A 6,545-nucleotide genomic window follows, 5' to 3' on the forward strand; every position below is an offset into this window, starting at 1 on the left:
TCTATAAATCAACCTAATTTAGGCGTCTATTTTAGGTCTATATATCAACCTATTTTAGATCTAAAAATCAACCTATTTTAGACGTGTATTTCTGGTCTATATATCAACCTATTTTAGATCTATTTTAAACGTCTACTTTAGGTCTATAAATCAACCTAAGGGTCTATAAATCAACCTAATTTAGGCTATTATTTTAGGTCTATATATCAACCTATTTTAGATCTAAAAATCAACCTATTTTAGACGTCTATTTCTGGTCTATTTTAGATTTATAAATAAACCTATTTTAAACGTCTACTTTAGGTCTATAAATCAACCTAAGGGTCTATAAATCAACCTAATTTAGACGTCTATTTTAGGTCTATATATCAACCTATTTTAGATCTAAAAATCAACCTATTTTAGACGTCTATTTCTGGTCCATAAATCAACCTATTTTAGATCTATAAATAAACCTATTTTAAACGTCTACGTTAGGTCTATAAATCAACCTAAGGGTCTATACATCAACCTAATCTAGGCGTCTATTTTAGGTCTATATATCAACCTCTTTTAGATCTAAAAAATCAACCTATTTTAGACGTCTATTTCTGGTCTATAAATCAACCTATTTTAGATCTATAAATGAACCTATTTTAAACGTCTACTTTAGGTCTATAAATCAACCTAAGGGTCTATAAATCAACCTAATTTAGGTGTCTATTTTAGGTCTATATATCAACCTATTTTAGATCTAAAAATCAACCTATTTTAGACGTCTATTTCTGGTCTATAAATCGTCTACTTTAGGTCTATATATCAACCTATTTTAGATCTGAAAATCAACCTATTTTAGACGTCTACTTTAGGTCTATAAATAAACCTAAGGGTCTATAAATCAACCTAATTTAGGCGTCTATTTTAGGTCTATATATCAACCTATTTTAGATCTAAAAATCAACCTATTGTAGACGTCTATTTCTGGTCTATATATCAACCTATTTTAGATCTATTTTAAACGTCTACTTTAGGTCTATAAATCAACTTAAGGGTCTATAAATCAACCTAATTTAGGCGTCTATTTTATGTCTATATATCAACCTATTCTAGATCTAAAAATCAACCTATTTTAGACGTCTATTTCTGGTCTATAAATCAACCTATTTTAGATCTATAAATAAACCTATTTTAAACGTCTACTTTAGGTCTATAAATCAAACTAAGGGTCTATGAATCAACCTAATTTAGGCGTCTTTTTTAGGTCTATATATCAACCTATTTTAGATCTAAAAATAAACCTATTTTAAACGTCTACTTTAGGTCTATAAATCAACCTAAGGGTCTATAAATCAACCTAATTTAGGCGTCTATTTTAGGTCTATATATCAACCTATTTTAGATCTAAAAATCAACCTATTTTAGACGTCTATTTCTGGTCTATATATCAACCTATTTTAGATCTATTTTAAACGTCTACTTTAGGTCTATAAATCAACCTAAGGGTCTATAAATCAACCTAATTTAGGCTATTATTTTAGGTCTATATATCAACCTATTTTAGATCTAAAAATCAACCTATTTTAGACGTCTATTTCTGGTCTATTTTAGATTTATAAATTAACCTATTTTAAACGTCTACTTTAGGTCTATAAATCAACCTAAGGGTCTATAAATCAACCTAATTTAGACGTCTATTTTAGGTCTATATATCAACCTATTTTAGATCTAAAAATCAACCTATTTTAGACGTCTATTTCTGGTCTATAAATCAACCTATTTTAGATCTATAAATAAACCTATTTTAAACGTCTACGTTAGGTCTATAAATCAACCTAAGGGTCTATACATCAACCTAATCTAGGCGTCTATTTTAGGTCTATATATCAACCTCTTTTAGATCTAAAAAATCAACCTATTTTAGACGTCTATTTCTGGTCTATAAATCAACCTATTTTAGATCTATAAATGAACCTATTTTAAACGTCTACTTTAGGTCTATAAATCAACCTAAGGGTCTATAAATCAACCTAATTTAGGTGTCTATTTTAGGTTATATATCAACCTATTTTAGATCTAAAAATCAACCTATTTTAGACGTCTATTTTTGGTTTAAAAATCAACCTTTTTTAGACGTCTATTTTTGGTTTAAAAATCAACCTATTTTAGACGTCTATTTTTGGTTTAAAATTCAACCTATTTAATACATCTATGTTTGGTTTAAAAATCAACCTTGTTTAGTCAATTTTTGGTTTAAAAATCAACCTTTTTAAAACGTTTATTTTTGGTCTGAAAATCAACTTAATTTTATCTTTATCAGTGGTACAGGAATAACCAATTCACATGTACGGATCAATATGCTTGTTAAACCCAAACAACTTCTGTGCATTATTTATACAACTTACGGCTTGTTCAGACTTCAAAATTCCAAAATATGATCATATTTAATGTTTTTAATTTAGACGTCTAGTAAATTGAGCCAAGATCAAGATTTTGCAAGTTAATAAGGGTTGGGAAACTTTGTTGAATGACCCTACCTCGACAGTTTAGTTTTGACTATTTTAGGTCTATAAATCAACCTATTTTAGGTCTATAAATCCACCTATTTTAGATCTATAAATAAACCTATTTTAAACGTCTACTTTAGGTCTATAAATCAACCTAAGGGTCTATAAATCAACCTAATTTAGATGTCTATTTTAGGTCTATATATCAACCTATTTTAGATCTAAAAATCAACCTATTTTAGACGTCTATTTCTGGTCTATAAATCAACCTATTTTAGATCTATTTTAAACGTCTACTTTAGGTCTATAAATCAACCTAAGGGTCTATAAATCAACCTAATTTAGGTGTCTATTTTAGGTCTATATATCAACCTATTTTAGATCTAAAAATCAACCTATTTTAGACGTCTATTTCTGGTCTATTTTAGATCTATAAATAAACCTATTTTAAAAGTCTACTTTAGGTCTATAAATCAACCTAAGGGTCTATAAATCAACCTAATTTAGGCGTCTATTTTAGGTCTATATATCAACCTATTTTAGATCTAAAAATCAACCTATTTTAGACGTCTATTTCTGGTCTATAAATCGTCTATTTTAGGTCTATATATCAACCTATTTTAGATCTATAAATAAACCTATTTTAAACGTCTACGTTAGGTCTATAAATCAACCTAAGGGTCTATACATCAACCTAATCTAGGCGTCTATTTTAGGTCTATATATCAACCTCTTTTAGATCTAAAAAACCAACCTATTTTAGACGTCTATTTCTGGTCTATAAATCAACCTATTTTAGATCTATAAATAAACCTATTTTAAACGTCTACTTTAGGTCTATAAATCAACCTAAGGGTCTATAAATCAACCTAATTTAGGTGTCTATTTTAGGTCTATATATCAACCTATTTTAGATCTAAAAATCAACCTATTTTAGACCTCTATTTCTGGTCTATAAATCGTCTACTTTAGGTCTATATATCAACCTATTTTAGATCTAAAAATCAACCTATTTTAGACGTCTATTTCTGGTCTATTTTAGATCTACAAATAAACCTATTTTAAACGTCTACTTTAGGTCTATAAATCAACCTAAGGGTCTATAAATCAACCTAATTTAGGCGTCTATTTTAGGTCTATATATCAACCTATTTTAGATCTAAAGATCAACCTATTTTAGACGTCTATTTCTGGTCTATTTTAGATCTATAAATAAACCTATTTTAAACGTCTACTTTAGGTCTATAAATCAAACTAAGGGTCTATAAATCAACCTAATTTAGGCGTCTTTTTTAGGTCTATATATCAACCTATTTTAGATCTAAAAATCAACCTATTTTAGACGTCTATTTGTGGTCTATAAATCAACCTATTTTAGATCTATGAATAAACCTATTTTAAACATCTACGTTAGGTCTATAAATCAACCTAAGGGTCTATAAATCAACCTAATTTAGGCGTCTATTTTAGGTCTATATATCAACCTATTTTAGATCTAAAAATCAACCTATTTTAGACGTCTATTTCTGGTCTATAAATCGTCTATTTTAGGTCTATATATCAACCTATTTTAGATCTAAAAATAAACCTATTTTAAACGTCTACTTTAGGTCTATAAATCAACCTAAGGGTCTATAAATCAACCTAATTTAGGCGTCTATTTTAGGTCTATATATCAACCTATTTTAGATCTAAAAATCAACCTATTTTAGACGTGTATTTCTGGTCTATATATCAACCTATTTTAGATCTATTTTAAACGTCTACTTTAGGTCTATAAATCAACCTAAGGGTCTATAAATCAACCTAATTTAGGCTATTATTTTAGGTCTATATATCAACCTATTTTAGATCTAAAAATCAACCTATTTTAGACGTCTATTTCTGGTCTATTTTAGATTTATAAATAAACCTATTTTAAACGTCTACTTTAGGTCTATAAATCAACCTAAGGGTCTATAAATCAACCTAATTTAGACGTCTATTTTAGGTCTATATATCAACCTATTTTAGATCTAAAAATCAACCTATTTTAGACGTCTATTTCTGGTCCATAAATCAACCTATTTTAGATCTATAAATAAACCTATTTTAAACGTCTACGTTAGGTCTATAAATCAACCTAAGGGTCTATACATCAACCTAATCTAGGCGTCTATTTTAGGTCTATATATCAACCTCTTTTAGATCTAAAAAATCAACCTATTTTAGACGTCTATTAATGGTCTATAAATCAACCTATTTTAGATCTATAAATGAACCTATTTTAAACGTCTACTTTAGGTCTATAAATCAACCTAAGGGTCTATAAATCAACCTAATTTAGGTGTCTATTTTAGGTCTATATATCAACCTATTTTAGATCTAAAAATCAACCTATTTTAGACGTCTATTTCTGGTCTATAAATCGTCTACTTTAGGTCTATATATCAACCTATTTTAGATCTGAAAATCAACCTATTTTAGACGTCTACTTTAGGTCTATAAATCAACCTAAGGGTCTATAAATCAACCTAATTTAGGCGTCTATTTTAGGTCTATATATCAACCTATTTTAGATCTAAAAATCAACCTATTGTAGACGTCTATTTCTGGTCTATATATCAACCTATTTTAGATCTATTTTAAACGTCTACTTTAGGTCTATAAATCAACCTAAGGGTCTATAAATCAACCTAATTTAGGCGTCTATTTTATGTCTATATATCAACCTATTCTAGATCTAAAAATCAACCTATTTTAGACGTCTATTTCTGGTCTATTTTAGATTTATAAATAAACCTATGTTAAACGTCTACTTTAGGTCTATAAATCAACCTAAGGGTCTATAAATCAACCTAATTTAGGCGTCTATTTTAGGTCTATATATCAACCTATTTTAGATCTAAAAATCAACCTATTTTAGACGTCTATTTCTGGTCTATAAATCAACCTATTTTAGATCTATAAATAAACCTATTTTAAACGTCTACGTTAGGTCTATAAATCAACCTAAGGGTCTATACATCAACCTAATCTAGGCGTCTATTTTAGGTCTATATATCAACCTCTTTTAGATCTAAAAAACCAACCTATTTTAGACGTCTATTTCTGGTCTATAAATCAACCTATTTTAGATCTATAAATAAACCTATTTTGAACGTCTACTTTAGGTCTATAAATCAAACTAAGGGTCTATAAATCAACCTAATTTAGGCGTCTTTTTTAGGTCTATATATCAACCTATTTTAGATCTAAAAATAAACCTATTTTAAACGTCTACTTTAGGTCTATAAATCAACCTAAGGGTCTATAAATCAACCTAATTTAGGCGTCTATTTTAGGTCTATATATCAACCTATTTTAGATCTAAAAATCAACCTATTTTAGACGTCTATTTCTGGTCTATATATCAACCTATTTTAGATCTATTTTAAACGTCTACTTTAGGTCTATAAATCAACCTAAGGGTCTATAAATCAACCTAATTTAGGCTATTATTTTAGGTCTATATATCAACCTATTTTAGATCTAAAAATCAACCTATTTTAGACGTCTATTTCTGGTCTATTTTAGATTTATAAATTAACCTATTTTAAACGTCTACTTTAGGTCTATAAATCAACCTAAGGGTCTATAAATCAACCTAATTTAGACGTCTATTTTAGGTCTATATATCAACCTATTTTAGATCTAAAAATCAACCTATTTTAGACGTCTATTTCTGGTCTATAAATCAACCTATTTTAGATCTATAAATAAACCTATTTTAAACGTCTACGTTAGGTCTATAAATCAACCTAAGGGTCTATACATCAACCTAATCTAGGCGTCTATTTTAGGTCTATATATCAACCTCTTTTAGATCTAAAAAACCAACCTATTTTAGACGTCTATTTCTGGTCTATAAATCAACCTATTTTAGATCTATAAATAAACCTATTTTAAACGTCTACTTTAGGTCTATAAATCAACCCAAGGGTCTATAAATCAACCTAATTTAGGTGTCTATTTTAGGTCTATATATCAACCTATTTTAGATCTAAAAATCAACCTATTTTAGACCTCTATTTCTGGTCTATA

Source organism: Syngnathus typhle, linkage group LG7 (assembly GCF_033458585.1).
Source record: "Syngnathus typhle isolate RoL2023-S1 ecotype Sweden linkage group LG7, RoL_Styp_1.0, whole genome shotgun sequence".
Taxonomy (NCBI): domain Eukaryota; kingdom Metazoa; phylum Chordata; class Actinopteri; order Syngnathiformes; family Syngnathidae; genus Syngnathus; species Syngnathus typhle.